The sequence below is a fragment of the Lithobates pipiens genome, unplaced genomic scaffold (genome assembly GCF_037356315.1).
Source record: "Lithobates pipiens isolate NorthernLeopardFrog02 unplaced genomic scaffold, aLitPip1_a1.2 Scaffold_16, whole genome shotgun sequence".
NCBI classification, from domain to species: Eukaryota; Metazoa; Chordata; class Amphibia; order Anura; family Ranidae; genus Lithobates; species Lithobates pipiens.
In genome coordinates, this window is record NW_027507748.1 from 155632806 (window position 1) to 155660457 (window position 27652).

Here is a 27652-nt window from a genome sequence, read left to right on the forward strand (position 1 = left end):
TTTCAAGTTTCTTTCACATTTGCGGTAATGCTTACTGCCCTCTGAAATGTGATCTGTCTGTGGTGGATTGCTTTTCAATGAGTGGTATAGCAGCAGCTGCCACCTCCTTGTTTTTTTTAAATTGCTGAATGGTATTTTTACATTGTTGGACTATGCTGCTACTGCGAGCGAGTTTGGCTTGCAGTTGCAGAGTGGCCCCATTGAAATCAATAGGCGAGTTTGAAGGCGGTACTGCCTGTCAAGCTCTGCAGGCTGAGTTAAAGATGGTGCAGCTAAAGAAATAAAAAAAATAAAAAAGCATCATAGCTATGACATTTGTACAGCCCTGTCCAAATGTATTTTTAAGATTTGGGTCAGGGATGTGCGGTGAATGGCTGGGGAGGCACTGGCTAGTATCAGAGCCAGATACACACAGGTTACACATGCCGCGAATATTAGAGCGAGAGCAATAATTCTAGCACTAGACCTCTTCTGTAACTCTAAACATGTAACCTGTAAAAAAAATGTAAACGTTGCCTATGGAGATATTTAAGTACTGAAGTTTGGCGGCATTCCACAAGTGTGAGCAATTGTAAAGTCTGACATGTTAGATATCTATTTAGTCAATGTAACAGAAATATGTCACAGCAACAAATACCATAACATTAGCAGAGCTAAAATAATCCATACATTGTTGCTGTGACATATTTCTGCTTTAGTGTTTTATTATAGTAGCTGCTCTTGTTATTTTAAAGTAACACATTTTCCATGAGCGCTGAGGCAGAGATACCAACTGAGTGTTGAATTATTTCAAATTTTTCTGCTGATCTCCAGCTCCCATCCCTGATTGGCTACAAACTCCAAATCTTCCAGTGCCCAGGGAACTTCTGAGACCTTTAGCATCCATTCTCTGTATTCTAAGATTTCTTCCAAATGCCAATCCAAATTGCTCCTAAAGTCAGGGTCCTTGGACAGCCTCTCTAATAACAGCCCTAGGCCACTGTATCTAAAGCCTTCTGTTGGGCTGTCCATGGGCACACTTGGGCTACATACCAGTGGAGGGTTCTGTAGCTCTCGTGCAACCGCATCTCCACCTGGACCAGCCTGGTTAACTAGGCTTTCCATTCCTTGTGCGGTTGTCTCCCCAAAAACAACATTCACACTTCATACTGCGACCAGTACCTTTTCTGGAAGGAGGAAATAATTTTTTCCCTGGTGTTGTTGCTCACAAGCTAGCGCTTCCTTCCAGAGCTCCCAGGGTTTCCATTACAACCAAGAACAAGGCAGGATTCGTTTGGATGCAAAGCTGGAACATAAAACTGTTTATTTGAACAAAGGCACACAGATATACACTCATTGGACATCCCCCCTTTGCATAATGAAATAGGGCGGGGTAGACTTTACCTCCCCCAGCAGCATGACACAGGTATATTCAAACTTCTCATCAGTAAACTGTCTTTGGGAGGGGCTGCTGGAGAACCCTCCCCTCTCAAAGCTAATCCACAGAGACCTATACGTCCCATAATAAGTTGCTCCCAAGGACACAAACAATAGAACAATGGGATAGAGCTACACCTCAAACAATCTAGTAAAGTGTCTACAAAAGTATATGAAACAATATGTGGTTGTACAGTGAGTCTGACTAGTGAAGATCAGACTGGGGTTCTCGGTCCCCCGGTGCTTCTGATAGACACAAGGTGAATTACACATAGGAGGGACCGGGGTAGCTGGATGAGGAGATTCCAGTTCTCTCCAAGGTAAGCTGGGTTCCACAAGCCCCCCGCCCAAAGTGACTCCCGTCACAATCTCTATGCAAGCGACACTGGAGGAGCTGGCATCCATCCATGAGGTGTATTTTGCTGGTTGTGACAAAGTTGTAATTGCTGGGCAATCAAATTGGTGAGTACGTGTCCCGTGTATGGTGGGCTGCACTTGGGTGACCTTGGGTGGTCAATACACAGCAAGCAGGCAAGAGTCTTTATAGACGCGGCATAGAGTCTGGAAATGTGCGCACCAAAGGGATATTTAGTTTTATGTTGATTTTCACTGATATGCAGTATCCCACAAAAGTGAGTATACCCCTCACATTTTTGGAAATATTTTATTAGATCTTTTCACGTGACAACACTAAAGAAATTACACCTTTCTACAATGTAAAGTAGTGAGTGTACAGCCTGTATAACAGTGGAAATTTGCTGCCCCCTCAAAATAACCCAAAACACAGCCATTAATGTCTAAACTGCTGGCAACAAAAGTGAGTATACCCCTAAAAATGTCCAAATTGGGCCCAAAGTGTCAATATTTTGTGTGGCCACCATTATTTTCCAGCACTGCCTTAACCCTCTTGGGCATGGAGTTCACCAGAGCTTCACAGGTTGCCACTGGAGTCCTCTTCCACTCCTCCATAATGATATCATGGAGCTAGTGGATGTTAGATACCTTGCGCTCCTCCACTTTCCCTTTGAGGATGCCCAACAAATGCTGTATAGGGTTTAGGTCTGGAGACACGCTTGGCCAGTCCATCACCTTTACCCTCAGGTTCTTTAGCAAGGCATTGATCTTGGAGGTGTGTTTAGGGTCATTATCTTGGAATATTGCCCTGCGCCCAGTCTCGGAAGGGAGGGAATCATGCTCTGCTTCAGTATGTCACAGTACATGTTGGCATTCATAGTTCCTTCAATGAACTGTAGCTCCCCAGTGCCAGCAATACTCATGCATCCCCAGACCATGACACTCCCACCACCATGCAAGACTGTAGGCAAGACACACTTGTCTTTGTAGTCTTCACCTGGTTGCCACCACACACGCTTGACACCATCTGAACCAAATAAGTTTATCTTGGTCTCATCAGACCACAGGACATGGTTACAGTAATCCATGTCCTTAATCTGCTTGTCTTCAGCAAACTGCAGACTTTCTTGTGCATCATCTTTAGAAGAGGCTTCCTTCTGGGACGACAGCCATGCAGACCAATTTGATGCAGTGTGCAGCGTATGGTCTGAGCACTGACAAGGTGATCCCCCACCCCTTCAACCTCTGCAGCAATGCTGGCAGCACTCATACGTTTATTTCCCAATGACAACTTCTGGATTTGGTGCTGAGCACATGCATGCACTCAACTTCTTTGGTTGACCATGGCGAGGCCTGTTCTGAGAGGAACCTGTCATGTCAAAACGCTGTACGGTCTTGACCACCGTGGTGCAGCTCAGTTTCAGGGTCTTGGCAATCTTCTTATAGCCTAGGCCCTCTTTATGTAGAGAAACAATTCTTTTTTTCAGATCCTCAGAGAGTTCTTTGCCATGAGGTGCCATGTTGAACTTCCAGTGACCAGTATGAGTGAGTTTAAAGAGACCCTCTACCGCATCTAATTGCTTAAACTGATTGCGGACCACATCCTTGATACATAAAGTCAAAACATAAATTCCTCAGATTGGGACTTTAAACCAGGCCACAAACAGTTTGATGATAAAAAAAAGATTCAAAATTGATTACACATTGATAATATATAGCAACATGAACAAGGGGATATACGCAACAAACACAAATATTGGGAACAGAAATGGAAACCAGCTGCTTTGTCAGACAGACAGAATGACCAACATTCAAAATTAACAGACTTTACTCCGTGTGTGGGCAAGTCCGTTCATTTCAAAAGTCCGGCGGACTCCCGCCATAGTCCGGCGGACTGTCTGCCAGAAAAGTCCAGTCGTATGTGGGCAGGTCTGCTCGTTCTGAAAGTCTGGCGAACCTCCGCTGCAATGTCCGGCGGGATAGTCTGTGTGTACGCGGCATTACGAGTCACTTGACACCGGAGATGGAAAATGGCTGGTGGATGTTAGAGACCTTGCGCTCCTCCACCTTCCCTTTGAGGATGCCCCACAGATGCTCAATAGGGTTTAGGCCTGGAGGCATGCTTGGCCAGTCCATCACCTTTACCCTCAGCTTATTTAGCAAGGCAGTGGTCATCTTGGAGGTGTGTTTGGGGTCATTATGTTGGAATACTGCCCTGCGCACAGTCCCTGAAGGGAGAGAATCAGTAAGGCTAGGACCCATTACACTAGTCCACACTGTATCAGTATAAATAGCATCAACCATGAAAGCATCAATGGCATTTGGCAATTGTCAAATAAAGAAACCTCAGTGTAATTCTTGGCAATAGATACTCAACCAATATCCCTGTGTGCACTCTGCACACAGAAGTATGGGTTCAATTATTTTTTTTCTTTTAGAATCATACTTGCCTCAGTGGATGCAGCATGGGTCCGATGATGAATCTGTGCCTCTGCACTGAGAACATCGCTGATCACTCAGTTCTGATAGTTCCCCTGAGCAGAGAGCTGTAGACTGTCAGTCACAGCTCTCTGCTCACTTATTGGAGCGCTGAGCTGTGGAGGGGCGGGGGGTGGCCGGCTTAGTCTCTCAGTGGCTTGCTGAGAAGCAGAACGGGGTGTCAGTCCAGGCACCTGGCGGATCAAGACTCCCATTTTCAGGATGACGTAGTGCCTGGACTGATATCTGTGACATCAGCAGAGAGAGGACTTCAGTCTTCTCTCTCCTGGAAACAGGTTACAGAAGTGCAAAACTGATTGGGCGCCTGTGATCCATAGGAGTAGTACAGCCAAACGAGCATTGGCTTGACTTTTCCTTTAGGCTGGATTCACACCTATGCATTTTTAGTGCTTTTTGCATTTTGCAGATTTGCACAACAGAACGTGTTCCATAGGAAACCATGGTAAATGGACTGCAGTACAAATCTGCAAAATGCAAAAAGCAGTAAAAATGCATAGGTGTGAATCCAGCCATAAGTGGGTAGGTGTGCACGTTCCAAACAAAGCGGTATCCCAGTAGTGTCTAAAGTACTTTGGGCCTAATTTTCTAAGTTAGTGTGCTGTTGTTGGGGCCCTTCTTTAAGGTGAGGAATGTGAAGCTGTCTTTTTAAGGTTATCTGCAATAGAAGGCTAATGGGCTATTGGGTAGGGATCAGTCACCTATGGAATGAACTGTGGGCTCACCACTCCTGGTATCTCTATGACAGATCAGGTCCTGTATGCTTGGCCATCAGTGGCCCGAGAAGTTTCAGTCCTCATGATCCGGTCCTGTGGTAGCACACAGCAATAGGTCTCCCCAGCTTGAGTTCTAAGGCACATCACCTCTTTCTTTAGCTCAGTCTCTCTCAGGTCCTCACTTCTCTGTCCTCACTGTAGACAAGCATAGCACAGGTCCGCTAACACTGGTATAGCTAAGTCCCGAGCCTCTTTAGGCTCAATGGTTACCTCCAGAGTTAGGAAGAGATGAGTGTAGAGTGGGTTACAAGGCATGGTGGGTGTAATACAAGTTGAAGTCATGGGTGCTTGTATTACCCTTGGGTAGATGCAAAAGATAATTAGCGTACTCCGAGACTTCTATAGGTGGACAGCTATACAGGTGACGGCTTCCAGCCAGACACCACTTCTGTATAGTTAGGTCCGCTGTCTCCTATGGCAGAAATCTTGTAGCTGTCACTAATGGTAATGGTATACAACTGCAACACAAACAGTTCTCCTTACCCCACACTCACTCACTGTGGGTCTTCCCTTAACGAGCTCCCAGTCTCTCTCTAACTAGACTTCAGATCCACTAGCCACTGGATCCCCTGAGTTCTTCCACTTTAGTACTCATATCTTCCTCATGCTTCACCCCCGCTTCCTTGCTGGGTCCCTGGCTTGGCACTCACAGATACTCCCGATCAACTACCACCAAAAGAAAGCTATTTGTGGGGAAAGAAAAAATGTACAGCGTCACAATTGTCAGTTAAAGCAACACAGTGCCCTATCGCAAAAATGGCCAGGTCCTTAAGGGGGCAAATCTTCCGGGGCTTAAGTGGCTAGGACATGAAGTGTGTTACTGGCTGAATCACCAGATGAAAACAGGGAAAATAATCTAAAAATAGAAAACAAATGCAGCCACCACCGCCAATAACAGGTAAGCTGCAATATATAAGAAATATTTACACTGTTGTGCTTATTTAAGGCATTATGCAGTATTTGAATGGGTTTTGTTATCAAAGCGAAAGAAAATAGCAAAGTCTGGGTTGTCCACAGAACAGTAATGCCCCAACAGGAATTGAGTCCGTCAGATAGATTTGAAAAATGTTCTATTTCTAGGTCTGTCAGATTTCTTGAACGAAAAACGATCGGATTAGCCCACACACGATCGGATTGTCCGACGGACTGATTTCGTCAGACCTAGTCTGCCGGAAAGTCAGTTCGTGTGTACGGGGCATAAGGCTGCATTCATACTGCATTCAGCTCATACAACGCCTGAAAAATTCCCAACAAGTAAAATGCCATTCATTTTAATGCCACCTGTTTACATCTGAGCGTTTTGTCACCTGAAACAAAATGCCTGAAAAAGCTCTAAGCTCAAAAAAGAACATGAGCTTCTTTGGGGCAAATTAAAGACGTATTTCTGCCTTTTTAAATGGTGAACTGAACAAAATCGCTGCAAATTCGCAGTAAAAATGCGGTAAAAATGTGCGCCTTTTTTTAGGTGTGAATGCAGCCCAATAGAGGGGACCCTAGTTCTGGTGACCCTGTTGACTGCCAGGAATTTACTCACTTTGGAGGGAATTCTTCTCACTTCCTGTTTTGGCTATAGGACAGGAAGTGAAGGGAAATCTCCCCTGACACAGATCGCAAAAAAAAACAAAAACCTGAAAGGGTTATAACCCTTCATTACTGCTATGCAAAATGTTGCTTTTGAGCGTTTCTGCAGTGCTTTTTTTGGTGCTTGCCGTGTTTTTGTACGTGCATTTTTACCGCAATTTTGCCACTATTTTTGCATTTTTTTTCTTTATTTTTTTTTACACTGTATGTAGCCGGTTGCTATGGAGGTTGCTGAGAAGCCGGCCGCCATATCCTTAACAACCGATGAGTCATCAGCTGTCAGCTGTCTTCCCACAAAAAAAAAAAATGGTGGCTAAAAAAAAATCACGATAAAACCAACGTGGGGTCCCCCCCAGGTCCATACCAGGCCCTTGGGTCTAGTATGGATTCGGAGGGGACCCCCACGAAAATGAAAAAAAAAATGATGTGGGCCCCCCCCCAAAAATTCATACCAGACCTTTATCCGAGCATGCAGACCGGCAGGTAAGGAAAGGGAGGGGACAAGCGAGCGCCCCCCCGAACCATACCAGGCTGCATTCCCACAACATAGGGAAGTGGGTGCTTTGGGGCGGGGGGGCTCTGCGCCCCCCACCCCAAAGCACCCTGCCCCCATGTTGATGGGGACAAGGGCCTTTTCCCGACAACCATTGCCCAGTGGTTGTTGGGGTTTGCGGGCGGGGGGGCTTATCGGTTTCTGGAAGCTCCCCTCCAGCTCCCCCATGTGAATGAGTATGGGGTACATTGTACCCCTACCCATTCACAAAAAAAAAAGTAGTGTAGTGTTAAAAAATACAGTAGACAGTTTTTGACAAGTCTTTTATTAAAAATTTTCTTCTTCTTCTCCACTTCTTTCTCCGGTCTTCCTCCATCTTCTTCCTCCAGTCTTCTCCTTCTCCCCCTGCTTCTTCTTCTGCTCTTTTTCTGTCTTCTTTGTCCGGTGTTCTTCCTCTGCCTCCGCTCCAGCGGATGACCCTCCTCCAATGCTGCATCCTGCTGATCTGTCTGCACCGATGTCCTGCATTTCTTAAATGATAATGAGGCGTGGCAATTGAATTACGTCATCCGGAGGGCACCCCCTCTTGTGACGTTACTGCCCTGGCCATGATGGGTCCGTAGTAGCATAGCATACTAGCTCATTATGTAATACTCACCTGAGATCTAAGCCCTCGCTGCGGTGCCTGTACACAGCCCCCGGTCGGCAACATCACTCCCGGGGGTTACTTCCAGGTACCGCGGCTCCAGCGCTGTGATTGGTCGGAGCCACAATGATGTCACTCCCGTGCATGCATGTGGTAAGGCGCACTCAATCACTCAGATACGTGCCGTTGCTTGAGTTTGTGTTGCGTCGCCACATGCAAATTTAAGCAGTGCTTTTTGGCCACTAGCGGGCACTTTTAACCCCGTAAGAAGGGGTTAAAAGCGCCCATGTTGCTCCCCTTCCGAATCGCTTTTCAGGTGCTTCAGAAGCGCTGCCCATTTATTCCAATAGGCAGGGGCGGTGTAGGAGCGCTGTATACAGCACTCCCAAACTGCCCCAAAAATGCTGCTTGCAGGCCTTTTTTTCCAGTCCCGCAAGTGCACTGCCCCAGTGTGAAAGCACACGGCCTTTCACATTCAAGCGGCATGAGAGGCAATTTTTGGGCGCTTTACAGGTGTTATCTTTAGTGCTAAAACACTTGAAAATTGCCTCAGTGGGAAAGGGGTCTTATAGGAGTACCTTTGTGTTAGAAATGCTATTTGGGGACCATTCACATTATTGCATTATGATAATGCGCACTACATGCATTGGTTCAAATTAATGGCACCTTTACAGTACAGCGCAACAAGTGACAACGCACTATGCTCTGCCAGAAACGCTACGTGCACATTTTTGGTGTGTCTTGGAGTATTAGGTATTCCATTCAAATGAATAGGCTGCCTTAGCCAATGCAAGTTAATAGGCGGCATACCATGCATGTGCACTAAAGCAGCACTAAGGCTGTAAAGGAGCCCTTATTGAGATTGCCAGGGTGTAAATTCTTTGAAGGGGTCAATGTGTCTGGTGGTCCTTTTTGTCCTTGCTATATATCTTGCTGGCCACCCCTCTATTGTTTGCTCCCCTCATAACTTCCCTCAGCACCATTGTGAGGCAGCACAAGTGTTGAAGCAGGATTTCTGTGGCCTTGCCTCACACCACAGGTCTCTCCACCAATCAGGAGCTGGCAGGAGAGACACACCCCCTTAGGCAGCTTGTGTGGAAAGGTCTGCACTGCTCCTTATGGCTGCTCTCTGATGCTGAGTATGAAAGGTAAGTGAGGGGAATGGAGGGGACCAGTGTTCCTGACAGAGGCCATGTTGTTCAGTGTGAATCCCAGCCAATGTATTATCTCTATATGTGACTTGCTTGTAGGCCCAATTCATACCTCAGAGTTTTGTAGCTTGAAGCTCCACAATGCTCACCATCCACAATCCCATGTGTTTCAATGGTGACAGTCCATATATCAGCTCAGACACCTGTAGCTTGATGCCTAAAGCAGATTTTGGCATTTTTGGGCCCGTAGAAGTCATTGATTAACACCTAAAAACGCTTGACTTGAGCGTATTTGATTGTTTGCTTCCAGGCATTTTTGAGCCGGTATAAACGATTATTCTCCCGCCTTTTGTGTATTGCATCAGCTGAAAATAAAATGCCCAAGGCCTCATTCACACCTGAGCGATTTCTCTGCATGAAGATTGTAGCTCTAAAACGCTCAACAACCAAATCGCATTCATTTCAATGGCCCCTGTTCACATCTGAGCATTCTGTCGCCTGAAGCAAAACGCCTGTCGTTCAAAAAAAAAAAGTACACAAGCTACTTTTTTGGCAAATTACAAGCGTTTTTGGCCCCTTTAGGCTGCATTCGCACTTCAGCGTTTAGAAATTGAGGGCAGATTTGCTGCGAATCTGCCCACGGTTTTAAAGCGCTGATGTGTGAATGGATAATCGCGGAACTCGCATTTGACATGCCATTCATTTGAATGACACCTCAAAATGCGGCGCGGGTCTGCCACGATTGTCGCGCTACAACCATGGCAACACGCATCGCAGGAAGCATGTCGTCCACAAAAAATTCAGGAGCTACTTTTGGGCGACGTGCTTCCCCGCGACGCGATTTGCAGCAGCGCGATCTGAGGTGTCATTCAAATGAATGGCATGTCAAATGCGAGTCCTGCGATTTGGATCTGCCCGCGATTCAAAACGCTGAAGTGTGAATGCAGCCTTAGACTTCAATAGAAACACCTGTTTTACAAACGTTTTCTGCTCAAATAGCAGCTCTCAACCCCTAATTTCCTCCCCCTCTTCTCCCCCTAGTGCTTTATATTGGCTAAACAAAAACGCCTGAAACTGTAAAACGCTTGTAATATACTTCTTAGGGCTCTTTCACACGGGACGCACCTGTGATGATCTGCCCCCTGGACATCCACTTGCTCAGCGGGGATCGCTCCGTTGATCCCCGCTGAGCAGGAAGATGACAGGTCCGTCTCTGCACGCTGCGCAGGGACGGACCTGTCAGAGCGCTGCTCTCCCCTATGGGAGATCAGGTGACGACGGACCGCAGAATCTGTCGTCACCCGATCTGTAGACTGATGGAAAAGTAGGTTTTTCCTCCGTCACGCTTTTTCGGAACGGGTTGGATGTCAGCGGACATGTCACCGCTGACATCCAACGCTCCGTAGAGGACTACGGAGCATCTGTTCAGATCTGCCTGAAAAACTGACAGGCGGACCTGAACGGATCGCTCATCTGAAAGAGGACTAAAGCGCTTTAAAAATGCTTGTAAAAACACTTAAAGACACCAATAAAAAGTTACGCTCAGGTGTGAATGGAGCCTAAAGCTTGACTACACATGGAAACCGCTTGTAATACGCTTGCAAAAATGCCTGAAATCGATTGACAATCACTCTGATCAGGTGTGAATGCAGCCTAATGCTGATTACTTTTTTTCCCCTCTGACACATTGCAATGGTGTGTGATATCTATATCATTCTTCTATACAGAGTTGGAGCTGCTTATGCCCCGTACACACGTTCTGATTATCGTAAGACCGATCGTTCACATTTTGTTGTATACAACTAAGATTGAATACAACAGTGCAAAATGTGTGTAAGACTTTTGTCGTACGATTCTGGAAAAATCTTCCGTCGTGCGTAGCTACGTATTTTAAATGATGTCAAAAACGTGTGACCTGTGTGTCCTTCTGGTTTATTTTCATGTTTCCGATCATGCGTGGTGTTTGTCTAATGACTTTTATCGGACGCATACTGTACTGACTACACGACTGTCGTACGATGGGCTGTCATCCGACCAAAGTTTTCCTGTTTGTTCCTTCGGATTTAGTTGGACGGACTGTCGTGATCGGCTGTCGAAAGCTGCGTACTAACAATCAGATTATCAAACGATCTGTCCGAAAGCGACTTTTGTGGTCCGATAATCGGAACGTGTGTACGGGGCATAACTCTGCTTTGTTTTGAATTATGGCACGGTTATATGTAGCTTCACCCACACAGGGGTCAGCAAATGGAAGACTACAAGTCCCATCTTCCATCATAGTAGCGCAACTCGTAAATCTCACCACGCATCATACTTGTGGTTTATACCGTTCTTCCTCCAGTCCCATAACATGAAGTTCTTACTACCGTATTGGGGGATGAATCTGCGCAAGCCTCGGGATAGATATATACTTAATATATAGACTATGTGATATATACTTAAATTGAAATTTTTTTAACTTTTTTTAGTAGTAATGGCGGCAGTCAGCGACTTATAGCGGGACTGCAAGATTTGACACTGACACTTATGACACTTTTTGGGTACCAGTGACACTAATACAGTAATCGGTGCTAAAAATATGCACTGTCACTGTACTAATGACCCTGCCTGGGAAGGGGTTAAACGGGGCAATCAAAGGGTTAAAGGTGGGCCTAGCCAGTGTTTTGGTGTACTGTGGGAGGTGCCCTGTCTTTTGTGTAAATTCATGACTTGCACCGGGTGATGGCGGTAATCCGTTGGCCGGTACCCGGTGATCGATATCTGCTGTGTTTATTCACAGCACGGCCGGGTCGCAGGTGGCATGCACATGCCCCCACAAAACCAGAAGTGTCAGGTCAGTGTGATATTCAAGGCAATAAAAAACAAAACAAAAAAACAAACAAAAAAAACAAACAAAAAAAACACCTGTTATACTTGCCTGCTCTGTGCAGTGTTTTTGCCCTGATCCTTCTCTTCTCGGATCCCCCGCCAGTGCTCATGGCCCTTCCCTTCAGCTGAGTGCACCCACAGCAAGCAGCTTGCTATGGGGGGTACCTGAGCAGGCTCACTCCCAAACTGCTGCTCTGTGTGCCCATTCACACGCAGAGCTGTGTCTCAACCCCACCCTCTTTCTCCTCATTGGCTCACTGGCTGTGATTGACAACAGTGGGAGCCAATGCCGAGGCTCTCATGCACACCACTGGATCATGATGGGGCACAGGTAAGTATTGGGGGTGGGGGGGGCTGCTGCACACAGAGGGTTTTTTAACTTCATGCATAGAAAACATAGAAAACATTGAGCCTTTACAAACACTTTAAGCTGACACATTTCAATCTCATTACATAAGCACCTCCAGGTTCACTGACCACTGTGTAGACTAGGGGTGAGCTGTGAGTTCAAGTCGAACTCATGTTTGACTCGAACATTGCCTGTTCGGCAAATAGTGAACAATTTGGGGTGTTCGCGGCAAATTCGAAAAGCTGTGGAACACCCTATACAAGTCTATGGGAGAAATCTAAAGTGCTAATTTTAAAGGCTAATATGCAAGTTACTGTCCTAAAAAGTGTTTGGGGACCCGGGTCCTGCCCCAGGGGACATGGATCAATGCAAAAAAAAGTTTTAAAAACGGCCGTTTTTTCAGGAGCAGTGATTTTAATAATGCTTAAAGTGAAACAATAAAAGTGTAAAATTCTTTAAATTTCGTACCTGGGGGGGGGGGGGGGGGGTGTGTCTATAGTATGCCTGTAAAGGGGCACATGTTTCCCGTGCTTAGAACTGTCCCTGCACAAAGTGTCATTTCTGCAGGAAAAAAGTCATTTAAAATCACTCGTGGCTATAATGAATTGTCGGCTCCCCTTGATACAGAGAACAGCCATTGATAAAAAAATAAATAAAAAGCGTGTCAAAAAAAAAATGGCGTGGAGTTCCCCCTAAAAACCATACCATACCAGACCCTTTATCCGAGCACGCAACCTGGCAGGCCGCAGGAAAAGAGGGGGGGGGGGCGCGAGAGAGCGCCCCCCCCCCTCCTGAACGGTACCAGGCCACATGCCCTCAACATTGGGAGGATGCTTTGGGGTTCGCCGACCCTCAAAGCACCTTGTCCCCATGTTGATGAGGACAAGGGCCTCATCCCCACAACCTTGGCCGGTGGTTGTGGGGGTCTGCGGGCAGGGGGCTTATCAGAATCTGGAATCCCCCTTTAACAAGGGGGCCCCCAAATCCCGGCCCCCCGTTTGAAATGGTAAGGGGGTACAAAAGTTCCCCTACCATTTCACAAAGAAAGTGTAAAAGAATGTTAAAGACAAACACACTTTTGAAAAAGTCCTTTATTAAAAAAAAAAATAAAAAAAAAAAAAAGATTCCAGCGGTGGTAATCCACGATTGCTATCCAGCGACGGATGATCATCTCTCTGGCGTCCAGCGATGGCTGATCTGATCCAGGGACGGGTGATCTCTCCCTCCAGTCCAGCGCAGCCCATCCATCCTCTGTCTCCACTGGCGGAGACACTGCGGGGATCCCGGCAGCCTGACATTTCTTATGAGGAGGGCGGGCCACCCATCACCTGACCCCGCCCCCTCTGACGCAGGGGGGAAAGCCTGGCTTCCCCAATAACCTGTGGGTTACCCCGTCCCCTTCTGATGTCACTGAGTAGCAGTACTCAACACCAAATAATTGTGCCCATGGTACATGTTCAGCCCTTGGTGGTTTCCTGTCTTTTAAAGAGGAGGCCCAGCCCCCCCACAAAAAAAAAATTAAGTCAGTAGCTACAAATACTGCATCTGCTGATTTTTAATATATGAACACTTACCTGTTTAGGGAGCCCGCAATGTCGGCATCCCAGCGGATCTTCGGATCGGCTGTCGGGTTCAGCTGCCACTATTCCTGGTAAGGGAACCTGCCAGTGAAGCCTTTCAGCTTCACAGCCAGTCCCCTACTGCGCATGCGCGAAGCGCACTGTGCTTTCTAATTTGGGCCGGAGGAGGGGGCCAAACTTCAGTGAAACCGGGCCCTGGCCCCATCTCCCAAAAGTAGGGAATGGTACCTGTCAAAAACAGGTACCCCCCTAAAAGGTGCCAAATGTGGCATCGGAAAAAGGGGGGGGGGGGTGGGGAGAAGACGTATAAGCGTAAGTTCCACATGAGTGGAACTCTGCTTTAAAGCGGTAGTAAACCCGCAATTTTTTTTTTTTAAACCTGCAAAGCAAAAGGCATAATGAGCTAGTATGCACCGCATACTAGCTCATTATGAAATACTTACCTTAGAACGAGGCCCCGACATCTGGCCCGATCCACGCCGAGGGAGCCGACGTGCTCCCTCTGCGTTTCTTCCGGGTATCGCGGCTCCGGCGCTGTGAGTGGCGGAAGTCGCAATATCGTCACTCCCGCGCATGCGCGCGGGAGATTTCATTCCGGCCGGCCACTGCCGGATTTTCAGGCCGAGAATCCCCTTGTGCGCATGCACCGCTGCAGTCAGCGGCGCATACCGAGGGGAATATCTCCTAAACCGTACAGCTTTAGGAGATATTTTTTTTACCTACAGGTAAGCCTTATTATAGGCTTTCCTGTAGGTAAAAGTTAAAAAATTGAGTATACAACCACTTTAAGTTGGCAGTCAGGGCCGATAAAACCATGGCTTTTACCACCCCCTGGCCATCTGAGTAACTGAACCATAAAGAATGCAGTAAAAAGGTGCATAGAAGCAGTTCTGTATTTTGACCATTTCTTATTTAGGTCCGGTTCACACCGCTACGGGTGAGAGATCCGGATGTGATTCGCACCGCACTGCAGTGCAAATCACATCCGATCTCCGTAGCGATGCGAGTTCAGCCATACAGATAGTATGGCTGAATTCGCATCGCTCCCGCCGCAAACTCGCACGGGACCCTTTTTTTGGTCCGCAGCAGAATCGGATCGCATGGGTGTTCACACCATGCGATCCGATTCCTGTGCGAGTGTGCAGATCGCACTGAGATATGCGGACGGATCTGGGGGTGTCATTAACATTTCATTGACACTCCCAGCAGTCCGCATAGGGCAGTGTGAACTGCCGGCGGGAGGCATGCGATGCGGGAAAACGCAGCGGATTTGCGGCGTTCCCGCATCGCTATGGTGTGAACCTAGCCTTAATGAGGCCCTGGTTGTGCCTGCGGGGTTTGGCCATTACATAAAGGATTGTATGAGAGAGGTGTGCAATCCAATCTTTTTAGTAAATGCAGAAATCCACAGCACCCAGTCATGGGTTGTACAAATATATATTTAATATTGATTCAGTAAACATTTCATGCAGGGTTGCTCATCCTGATCTCATTCCGGGTTTTACTTTTGAGCAAACAATACCGTTTTGTGATTGACACCAGATATAGAATATCGCTTGACGCTTCTAAAATCTGATCAGAGTACACTGCGTCATGTTTGTTGTTTTTACTTTGTTCCTGGTGATTGTGGTTAGCAGACCCTCTCTCTGGAGGCTTAAGACTGGGTGTGCCTGTGCTCTAGGAGCTGTTGTGCCAGGAGGTAGCCTCTTTTTGTGTCCTGCAGGCCAGGTGTACCAATACGACACAGGTAGGACTGAGTACTTGTGGGTGCAGCTTGTGCCATTTTTTCTCAAATCGCCTTTCAGGACAACCCCGGAGAGAGTGTAGCTCCACCTTGTAATTAGGAAACACATGCCCACTTTAAAAACACCTCCTCTTCCTCCATGGCTTCAGTTATTGTGTTTCCTCCTTGGAGGAAGCATGTGCCTGAACCAGGGAGAGCTACACTCTCTGCAGGGGAGTAAGGCTTACCTTTTGTTGCAGGTTGTTTCTTTTTTGACCCCCAGCAGCATCTCCACGGGGAGAGGACTCCTGGAGCTCCTGGTCCCGCCATCTCACGGGAGTAAGGACCCTCGGAGTGCCGGCGTCGGGTGCCCGGTGTCCGCTGGTTAGCGCAGGGAGGGCTCTGTTGCTGGCGGAGGCCGCTGCAGGTCAGCGGCATGGCTCCGTTTTCGGCGCCGGGTCCCGGGCGGCGACGGCGTCGTTCACGGTGACGCGCGGGCGCTCTGAGGGGGCGTGGCGCCGTGGTTCAAGCGCCTGGAACGCAGGGATCATGGGGCGGGGTCAGGTGACCGCGTGCTTCCGCTTCCGGCCGGCCCTGATGACGCGGCGGCCGGGAAAATTTAAAACGACAGAGCTGTTTGTGATAGCTGCCTCACTCAAACGATGGAAGAGTGTAAGCCAGCTATGGCGGAGACAGGCGCCCCTAGCACCGGTCCAGCCCAGGTACGTAAGGTGCACTGGCACCCTCTGCTTTACTGTTGGGCTATGTCTTTGTCTGTTCCCCCCTCTTGGGGGCCTGTCGCTGCAGGTCAGAGGTGGACTTCGCTCTGACCTTTTGCAGCCTAGTTCTGGGGTCTCACTAGTGGTCTGTTTGGTGGTGGGTCTCTGCACTGGCTTGGTGTTAAGCACTGGTTGTTGAGAGCTTTTAGTGAGTTAAACCTGTATGTCATTTCAGGAAAAATCACTAGGAAAAGCTAGACCAGGTCAGAGAAAATGTCCTTCTTGCAAGACCCCCCTCAGAGATTCATGGCAGAAGGCAATGTGCAGAAATTGTATCAGAGAATTGGTGGAAGAGGAAACATCTCAACAATATAAGGATTTGTTTTCTTCGGTTAAAGAACTGACAAACTCCTTGAGTTCAGTCAGGTCCATCCTAAAACAAAACCCTCCCGCACAGACCGAGCCTCAGAACTTACCGCCCAGCCCCAGGGCGTCGTCATCCAGACAGGTGGAAACTGAAGAGTCTGGAGACGAAGGGGGTAGTACTCTCATCTCCTTCAGGGATTCTGAGGAGGAGGAAGAGGAAGAAGATAGCAGGGGCTCCAAATTCAAGCTATCACTAGAGGAAGTAGATGATATTCTAAAAGCAATCTACACTACTCTAGAAATTCAAGAAGAAAAAGTACAACTGTCAGTTCATGACAAAATGTACCAGGGGTTGGACGAAACAAAACGGAGAGTTTTTCCAGTCCACAGGGTCCTCTCAGACTCAGTGAGAAAGGAGTGGAAGGACCCAGAAAAAGCCCCTTTCTTCTCTAAAGCTCTCAAGAGAAGGTTTCCCTTCGAAGATAAAGACTCAGAGGTTTGGAACAAGAAACCCAGAGTCGATGCAGCTTTCTCGCAGGTATCCAGACGAACGGATCTAGCCTTTGAGGATATGGGGATCCTTAAAGACCCAATGGACAAAAAAGCTGACTCCATCCTTAAAAAGGCTTGGGATGCTGCGTCAGTCAGTCTAAAACCAGCAATGGCAGCTACGGTGGTGGCCAGGAATCTGGAATGTTGGGTAGAGAAGCTGAAGAGCCATATTGAGGCGGGGACACCCCGCAAGGATCTCTTAGAGTCCTTTCCACTGATCCTGAATGCAGTCAAATACATGGCGGATGCATCAGCAGAATCGGTTAAACTGGCCGCTAGGTCTTCGGCTCTTGTAAATTCAGCCAGGACAGCAGTTTGGCTGAAAACATGGTCTGGGGACACTGCTTCTAAGGTCAAGCTGTGTGGTCTTCCCTTCTCGGGTGACTTACTCTTTGGTCCCGAGTTAGAGTCTTTGCTGGATAGAACAGCCGATAAAAAGAAGGCTTTTCCAGTTAAGAAAAAGCAGATTGCCAAAAAGAATTTTCGTGCTTTTCAGCAGTCCCATAAAAAAGACCAGGAGCGCAAGAGCAGATGGGGTTCACAGAAGGGCAAAGGCAAGGGTGGAGTCCTCTTTAGATCTCCCCCAGAGCAGTCCCCTAAGAGCAAGTGACAATATCTCCCCAGTGGGGGGGAGACTGTCAGCTTTTCGCGAACAATGGGACAGGCTGTCTCCAAATCTGTTCGTGAAGAGCGTTGTCAATCAGGGGTACAGGTTGGAGTTTTCAGAACTACCCCCGAGAAGGTTTTACGTGACAACATTGCCAAGGGATCAGGAGAAGGCCTCTGCAATGAAGCTGTTGTTACAGGAGCTGATACAGCAAGAGGTTCTGATTCAAGTCCCAGTAAATCAGCAGGGCGGGGGTTTTTACTCACATATTTTTCTGGTGAAAAAACCCTCAGGGAAGTACCGTCTAATCCTGAATCTGAAATTTCTGAACAGGTTCATTCGGTACAAACATTTCAGGATGGATACAATTTTCTCCATCACAAAGCTGTTGACCCCAGATTGCTTCATGGCATCCCTGGATCTGAGGGATGCCTACCTTCATATACCAATTCATCAGGCATCGCAGCAGTTCCTGCGCCTGGCATTGAAGGTGGGGAGTTCGGTATGGTACCTCCAATTCAGGGCTCTGCCGTTCGGACTCTCGTCCTCTCCCAGGGTCTTTACGAAGATTATGGCAGAGGCTTTGGAGCCCCTGAAATTGAAGGGGATTCCAGTCGTCCCTTACCTGGACGACCTTTTGTTTTTTGCAGACTCCAGGGAGCAGGTCCTAGTCAATCTCCAGAGGGCCCAGTCTCACCTCGAGGGCCTGGGATGGCTTCTAAATCTAGAGAAGTCAATCCTGACCCCCTCACAGGAAATGAAATTTCTGGGGTATACGTTAAATTTGATTCTCCAGAAAGTTTTCCTGCCGTTGGAAAAACAGGAAAAGTTGCAGCTAGCTGTACAGCGGATACAGAGCAACCAGACAGTCTCAGTCAGGACGGCTATGGCAGTTCTGGGCCTGCTTACGGCAGCAATCCCGGCTGTTCAGTGGGCCAGGTTCCATTCCAGACCCCTTCAGAGGGAGGTTCTGTCTAGCTGGTCCCATCAGGATCCTTTGGAAAAACAGCTAAAAATTTCGTCAAGGACGAAAAGGGCTCTTTGGTGGTGGAGAGACCAGGCAAACCTCTCAAGGGGCCTGGTGTGGACCTTTCCTGTGGACAAGCGCCTTACTACAGACGCAAGTGCCTGGGGCTGGGGAGCCCATCTGGATGGTCAGACATCTCAGGGGGTCTGGTCCAAACAGGAAGCTCAAAGATCATCCAACTGGAGGGAGTTGAAGGCGATCTTTCTGGGTTTAGTGGCCTTTCAGCAGAGTTTGAGGGGCCACCACGTCCAGGTGTTGTCAGACAACACAACAGCGGTTACCTACATTATGAAGCAAGGGGGAACCAGAAGCAGGAGCTTGATGGAGCTGGACAATCTGTTGTTAGCCTGGGCAGAGCAGAACACAGCCTCACTATCAGCAGTGCATCTGAAGGGCTCTCAGAATTTGTTTGCGGACCTCCTAAGCAAGCGCAAATTGCTAGAGGCAGAATGGAGTCTGAATCAGGAAGTGTTCCTGATGATCACCGAGGCCTGGGGGGTTCCACAGGTAGACCTTTTTGCCAGCCAGCAGAACTCAAAGGTGGACAGATTCTTTTCTCTTCACCGAGGAGATGCAGCAATAGGGTTGGATGCATTTGCTCACCCCTGGCATTACCAGCTGTGCTACGCCTTTCCCCCCTTTCCTCTAATTCCACTAGTACTGAGGAAATTCAGGGAAGAAAGGACAGACTTAATACTAGTCACTCCTTTTTGGCCAAAAAGGCCCTGGTTCGCGGGTCTTCGAAACCTAGCCTCGAAGCCCCCATGGAGGTTACCACTCAGAAAAGATCTGTTATCCCAAGGGACAGTAAGTCATCCAGAAGTGGAACTCCTACAGCTAACCGCCTGGTTTCTGAGGAGGACCTATTAAAAGCCAAAGGTCTCTCAGATAAAGTAATAAAGACCCTGCTGTCTAGTAGGAAGGCAGTTACACAGGCAATTTACATGAAGGTCTGGAAAAAGTTCAACTCCTGGTGCAGTTCTAGAGAACTCAAGGTCAAGAGCACGGTGTCCGTCTTGGAGTTTCTCCATGAGGGAATGGAGAAGGGTTTTGCAGCCAGTACCCTGAAGACTCAGGTGGCTGCCTTATCAGTTTTCTTTGAAAAGACTTTATCTAAAGAAACTTTAATTTCTAGATTTTTTAGGGCTCTTGCTCGAAATAGACCAGTAGCCCTTAAAGACTTTCCCAGTTGGGATTTGTCTACAGTTTTACAGGGTCTCTCGGGAGCACCGTTTGAACCCTTACAGGAAGCTTCTTTACAGAAGGTGGTTTTAAAAACAATTTTTTTGGTGGCCATCACCTCGGCCAGAAGAGTCAGCGAGCTCCAAGCTCTAGCTATTACAGAACCCTTCCTTAGAATTTATCAGGACAGGGTGGTACTGAGGACGGATCCAGCATTCCTACCGAAAGTATCCTCAACTTTCCATCGATCACAGGAAATAGTGTTACCTACATTCTCTGCAACCCCAGCAAATGCAGGAGAGGAAGTTTTTCACACATTGGATGTGAGAAGGTGTCTATTACAGTTTCTGAAAGTTACTAAAGATTTTAGAAAATCAAACGCCCTCTTCGTGATATTTTCTGGATCACGCAAGGGGGAGAAAGCTTCTAAAAGTACGCTGGGTAGGTGGCTTAAGTTGGCTATAACAGAAGCCTATAAAGCAAAAGGAGAAATACCTCCCTCAGGTATTGCTGCCCACTCTACTAGATCCACGGCAGTTTCCTGGGCTGAAAGGGCCGGTGCAACGCCTGAACAAATCTGCAAGGCTGCCACTTGGTCCAGTTATTCGACATTTCTCCGGCACTACCGGTTAGATCTACTGTCTGCAGCAGATCAGGCCTTCGGCAGGAAGGTACTGCAGGCAGTAGTCCCGCCCTAGGGTAAGTTTCTCGGTTATCCTCTCCGGGGTTGTCCTGAAAGGCGATTTGAGAAAGACTCAGTTAGACTTACCGGTGACGATATTTCTAAGAGCCTTTCAGGACAACCGTTACTTCCCTCCCTAGGTTATGCTTAGTAAATGTATTAAGTTCTACCATGGTGTTGTGCTTTCTGTGCTTTGTTTTCCAGCGTCGGAAGGCCACAATAACTGAAGCCATGGAGGAAGAGGAGGTGTTTTTAAAGTGGGCATGTGTTTCCTAATTACAAGGTGGAGCTACACTCTCTCCGGGGTTGTCCTGAAAGGCTCTTAGAAATACCGTCACCGGTAAGTCTAACTGAGTCTTTTTTTTTTTTTTTATTAAATCTGTGAAATAAATACTGATATTGGATATGACGCTGCTAGCAGCTATAGCTTTGGTTAGGCATCGCTTTAGACTTGGGGAGACCAAAAACGCGCAGTTGGGCCAATCGCCTCACTTGTTTCAGCTTATGCCCATGGCAAAGTTCACATGACTTGTAGCAAACGGCAGGCAGAACCTGCTGAATGCTACACATTTAAGGAAATGGGGATGTGCTGCAAACTTGCTGCAAGCACATCCACGTTTACCAGCAAAAATAGGATTTTTGATGCAATGCCTCCTCACCGCCTGTCAGCTTCCGGAGCAGGATCCAATAGCGGATCGGGCTTCAGAAGCAAGGAAGATTTAGACGCATGTCTAAATCTTCCCCTTAAGTGCCCGTTCACACAGGGGCGACGCGACTTGCAGCGCGACTCACAGACGCGACCTGCACACGACTTCAGCGCGACTTGCAAAACGACTTCTGTATAGAAGTCAATGCAAGTCGCCTGAAGTCGCCCCAAAAATAGTACAGGAAACTTTTTCTAAGTTTCTATTAGAATGGTTCCATAGTACAGAACGGAGCGCGACTTGTCAGGCGGCTAAGTCGCCTGACAAGTCGCGGTAGTGTGAACGGGCACTAAGGAGTGCAAATCCCAATAATTTATTATTAATAATGATAATAAAAAAAAATATATATTAAAAATTATAAAGAAATCTTACCTAGAGGTGGCTAAATGATATTTCACAGTAATGTGAAAAGGAGGGGATGAGTATGGAGCTGCTCTTATTAAGAGGTGACTTACAACCTCTAAATACTTGGGGTGTGTGTCAAGGGTGCATTTATCCACTTAAGCCCCGGACCATCTTGCTGGCCAAAGACCAGACCACTTTTTGTGATTCGGCACTGCGTCGCTTTAACTGACAGTTGCGCGGTTGTGCGATGTGGATCCCAAACAAAATTTCCCACCAATAGAGCTTTCTTTTGGTGGTATTTGATCACCCCTGCGGTTTTTATTTTTTGCACTATAAACAAAAAAAAGAGCGACAATTTTGTAAAAAACGCATTATTTTTTACTTTTTGCTATAATAAATATCCCCCAAAAATGTATAAAAAAAAACTTTTTTTTTCCCCTCAGTTTAGGCCGATACGTATTCTTCTACATATTTTTGGTAAAAAAATCGCAATAAGTGATTATTGATTGGTTTGCACAAAAGTTATAGCGTTTACAAAATAGGGGATAGTTTAATGGCATTTTTAGTCATTTTTTTTTTTTTTTACTAGTAATGGCACCGATCAGCGATTTTTAATTTTGTGACTGCGACATTATGCCGGACACATTGGACATTTTTGACACATTTTTGGGACCATTGTCATTTATACAGCAATCAGTGCTATACAAATGCCTCAGCTCCAGAGGTGGTCGGTGAGCTTCAATGCTCCGGGGTATACATATGACCGGGCTACTGATGTCTGGATCACAGTATACCGGGCCAACAGCTACCCTGTAACTGCGCAGGAGTAGGTCTGTGATGGAATGTCTCCCAGCTCTTCAGGACTGGTAAGTACGGCTCTCCCTTCTTCGGTGGAGTGAGCAGCTAGGCATTCCCTGGGGGGTCAATTCGGGGGCCACCTTATCTTCTCTCCCTAGTCCCTATCTCCCCTCCTTCCCCCCTCTGAGGGGGGTGGCTGCATGTGCTGCGGGTGGTGTGTGTGGGGTTCGCTGGGTCTCTCACCTGTGGGGCTTTCGCTGGGTCTCTCACCTGTGGGGTCCCAAAGGGTGTCTGTGGAGGTGTTCTGGCTGTAGGCAGGCAGCACTGTTCTGGGTTTGTCCTGTCACCGCATGGCGCTGTCCGGCGGACATCCTGACTGTGGGGAAGGCATGTTCCCCTTGTGAGCCTCAGCAGCCATCTTCTATGGGATTCTCCTATTAGTTGCATTGGCGGCCATTTTCTTGAAGCCCGAGCACTCTTTTCACCGCAGTTCTCTTGTGACAGCTTTACACGTACTCTCACAGGCTGCTTCCTGTGTCCACTGTGTGTACAGAACGCTGGATGGCTCTTTGCTGAACGCTGGAGCAAGCTCTGCAGAACGTTTCACTGCTATTATAGACCGCTGCTGCCGACACAGTTTTCTCCACTCTGCATCTGGGTAACCTCCTAGGGACTACAGGCAAGGCTAGTGGCATTCACAGAACGCCCCAAGGTGGTGAGTGTGGCGCTAAGTACCCTCCCCCACCCGGCGGCAGCAGGAGGGTGGGACCTTCACTGTCCTAAGTCCCATTGCAGGTGGCAGACAGGCTAGGGTCAGCACGGCTTCAGAAACTGGTGTTTCTTCCCCTGAAATCTAGGCTATTGCAACCGGGTCACCTCCGTATAGCGCTGTGCCCATGGACACCCTGACGGCGGTCCTTAACTCCAAACTCCAAAGAGAATAGATGTAGGTCATTGTGACCTGGGTGTAGCACAATGCCACTCAAGAGATTGTGGGGGAGATAAGTTTCAGCTTAATGGACAATTTCCACTTCAGAGGCCTATGCCGAGGTGCACAGTATGTATGGCTGCATGCCAGCTTATTTGTGCTTACAAAAGCATTCCTGGATGTAACCAGGTTCCAGTTTTCCTCAACTTGCTCAGGGCTGTGCGATCTGAAGGTCTGTGGAGGGCTGTCCGGTACTAATATGCCACAATTTGAGTAGCGTTAGGCCTTTAGTGAGAGTCCAACAAATGGTTCTTCCCCTCTCTGGTGATTATCAATTTGGTTGGGAACCCCTACTTTTATGTGATATTGTGTTTCCTCAACGTTTTAGAGATGGTGTTAAGCGTTTTTGAAGGGGGATTTGGGATAGGACAGCAAAGAATTGTTGATCTTTATATTGAAGAGAGAAGAGATCCTTGTTACGTGATGCGGACATTAGGTGTTATTTCACGTGAAAAGTGTAGGCGTAGAATGATGTCCCTGGGTACATTATCAGGAAGGTACGAGGGTTTAGGCAAACGGTGGATCCTGTTTACCGTGATGACTAAATCTGCGAGATCAGGTAGTATGGAGGTAAACAGTTATGCAACATAATTGCACAAATCTGATTGTTGGACTGACTCAGGAACACCCCTGACTTTTTTTAAGTTGTTCCTCCTAGAAGCGGTCCTTGATATCTGCAATTTTTGCTTTAATTGCTTCCATCTCTTCCTCTTTATTGTCATGGGCATCTATCATATCATTGATAGTGGCCCCATCTTTGTCTCAGTGTGGTCCATCCTGGAAGTTTACTGCCTGTTTTTCAATTCCAAATTTATGGACACATGATGGCATGTCTCCATGTAATGAGCTCTGCAGAGAGACTAACATGTCTTTCAGGGTTGTATCTAATACTGGGGGAAATGATCAATAGAGTCGGATAGCTCCCTGGTGTCATCCCCTGAATCTAGGCTCGGGCTCACCTCGTATCCAATCCATCCATCCTGAATCTGTTCTTCTCCGGACTCCGAGGTAGGTGTGTGAAGGGGAGATTATTGGCCTTTAGGTGGATGGCTAGTGTGGAGCCCCTGGTGAGGAGTACTAGATGCTGTTGGTGCAGAGGAGTCGTCGCCATTTAGCTTGGGCCATGTGTAAAGAAGGCCGTCCATTTCTGTGGCCTCCCGTCCTCCTTCCTCTTCCCCATCACAATCAGTGGGTTCTCTGGGTTGAAGCTTCGGTATTGGTGTGTCTGGATGGCGATTTCCCTGGCTCTTCCTTCTTCCTTCTGGGGCCTCTTATGTAAAATTTAATGCAAATTTAGTAGGCTCTTTAAAAACACTTTCTATACACCCACAAAACAGAGTTTTTTTTTTTTTTCAGTGGCATTTTAGGCACCATTCATATCTGAATATTCTGTGGGGAAAAAAAACGCTTTGGTAAAAAAAGCACGAAGCTAAACGCCCAAAAAAAGTGCATGGCACATTTGTCAAATGAATGGGCTGCCGTGAAAACGCACATACACATGACAAAGATGTGAATGCAGTCCTGAATTCTTTAACAAGGATCTTAATGTTCACGGAGTTTTTTGCCTCAGATGAGTTGCTTAAACATTTATAGGTCCCATGAGGCTCCTTTGTGTTCAGAAATTGCAGTTTTAAAAGCATTTTAATGAAGACTTCTTTGTCTATAGCACCAGTTACAGAATACAGTTTCTGATCCCTGTTTCCTTTCATCTTTATTACCTGTTTAAGATATTTACAAAAAGAAACAACTATGTGTTCCTGGTTACATTTAAAACGGAACTTCAGTCATTATAATTTTTTTTTTTAATCTCTCCATCTATTAAAGCTTCTGCAATTGTTGTTTTAACTTTGGATAGTAACCAATTTTCAGCTTTCGGTGCTCTCACACTTTGAATGACAATTACTCAATTACTCAGTCATGCAACTCTGTACCCAAATTAATTTTTTGTCATTTTGGCCTTTTTTTTCCCCACAAATAGAGCTTTCTTTTGGTGGTATTTGATCACCTCTGGGGTTTTTATTTTTTGCGCTATAAATGAAAAAAGACCGAAAATTTTGAAAAAAAACGCATATTTCTTTGTTTCTGTGACAGAATTATGCAAATTATACATTTTTCTTCATAAATTTTGGCCACAATTTATACTGCTACATATCTTTGGTAAAAATAACCCAAATTAGTGGATATTATTTGGTCTTTGTGAAAGTTAGAGAGTCTACAAGCTGTGGTGCGAATCGCACAAAATTGATCACACCTGATGTACTGGCGGCCTATCTCGCTTCTTGTGACCCGAACAAGTCAGGAAAGTACAAATACCCCCCAAATGACCCCTTTTTGGAAAGTAGACATTCCAAGGTATTTAGTAAGAGGTATGCTGAGGTTTTTGGTGTTATCATTTTTTTCCCACAATTCTTTGCAAAATTAAGATTTTTCATTTTTTTTTCCATAAAATTGTCATTGTAATAGGTTATTTCTCTCACATGGCATGTGTATACCACAAATGACACCCCCAAAAAAATTCTGCTACTCCTGAGTATTACAATACCATATGTGTGGGACTTTTTCACAGCCTGGCCACATGGAGAGGCCCAACATGCAGGGAGCGCCATCATGTGTTCTAGGAACATAAATTACACATCTAACTTGTTGACTACCTATTACACTTTTGAAGGCCCTGGAGCACCAGGACAATGACATGTGACACTGATGACAGATGGCACTGATACGTGGCAATGATGGCACTAATATGTGGCACTGATGACAGATGGCACTGATACGTGGCAATGATGGCACTGATACGTGGCACTGATGACAGATGGCACTAACACGTGGCACTGATGACAGATGGCACTAACACGTGGCACTGATGACAGATGGCACTAACACGTGGCACTGATGACAGATGGCACTAACACGTGGCACTGATGACAGATGGCACTAACACGTGGCACTGATGACAGATGGCACTAACACGTGGCACTGATGACAGATGGCACTAACACGTGGCACTGATGACAGATGGCACTAACACGTGGCACTGATGACAGATGGCACTAACACGTGGCACTGATGACAGATGGCACTAACACGTGGCACTGATGACGCGTGACACTGATAACAGATGGCACTGATAAGTGGCATTGATGACACGTGACACTGACAACAGATGGCACGTGACACTGACAGGTGGCACTGGTGACAGATGGCACTAATATGTGGCACTGGTGACAGATGGCACTAATATGTGGCACTGGTGACAGATGGCACTAATATGTGGCACTGGTGACAGATGGCACTAATATGTGGCACTGATGACAGATGGCACTTGGCACTATGTGGCACGGATGACAGATGGCACTGGGGACAAATGACACTGACAACAGGTGTCACTGGGGACAGATAGCACTAACAGGTGGCACTGGGGGCAGGATGGCACTTTTTTTTTTCTTTACACTTACTGCCGCTGCAGCCGTTCATCTCTCCCCTCTCACACGCTGTCTGTGTGAGGAGGGAGAGAGCGGCGCTGAGAGATGATCTCATATGTTTACATATGAGATCATCTCACATTGGACACTCCGATCGCGCTGTAAACGACTGCTGTGATTGGCCATTTACAGCGATCTGTGTTTGCCTGTCTCCGGGGGACACGGCAAACACAGAGCTTCCCCGATGCGCTCCCGCGACGGCGCGCATTGCGGAAGTTAACAGGACGTCCAGGGACGGCCTCCCGGACGAAAGCACCTGCTCTACGGCCGTCATTCGGCTATAGGGCGGGTGGGAAGAGGTTAATAAAAGTCTGAGCTAATGTGTTATAGCCGTTTTAATAGTTGTAGCTAGAGATTCTCTAAATACCGTGTGTGTGTGTGTGTGTGTGTGTGTGTGTGTGTGTGTGTGTGTATATATATATATATATATGTGTATATATATATATATATATATATATATATATATATATATATATATATATATATATATATATATAATCGACGTCATTGAAAGGCGTCGATGCGTCACACAGTGAGAGTTGCAGGTCCACACTAGACATGTTTTGTTTCGTTTCGCTTTTAATTCGTTAATTAATTTTATGATATAAATATTTTGCGACCCGAATTTAGGGCCATGTATCTGGGGTTTCTAGCACCAAGTGACCCCGAGATACATGGCCCTAAATTCGGGTCGTAATTTCAAATCATGTTGAAATCATTTAGAATCCGGTAGGAATATTTTCAAATTTGCTTGAAATATTTTCGAA

At 46.9% G+C, this 27652-nt stretch overlaps 1 protein-coding gene across 9 annotated transcripts in view; it reads left to right on the plus strand.

Annotated features, from left to right (window-relative positions):
- The first annotated feature begins 8846 nt into the window (after positions 1 to 8846).
- The window catches only part of TSPOAP1 (TSPO associated protein 1), a 376947-nt gene continuing 358141 nt past the window's right edge, over positions 8847 to 27652 (plus strand). For all 9 annotated transcript variants that reach the window (XM_077480674.1, XM_077480675.1, XM_077480679.1 and 6 more), the window contains exon 1: positions 8847 to 8910. The gene's annotated coding sequence lies outside the window, so the exon portion shown is untranslated. The remainder of the gene's footprint in view (positions 8911 to 27652) is intronic.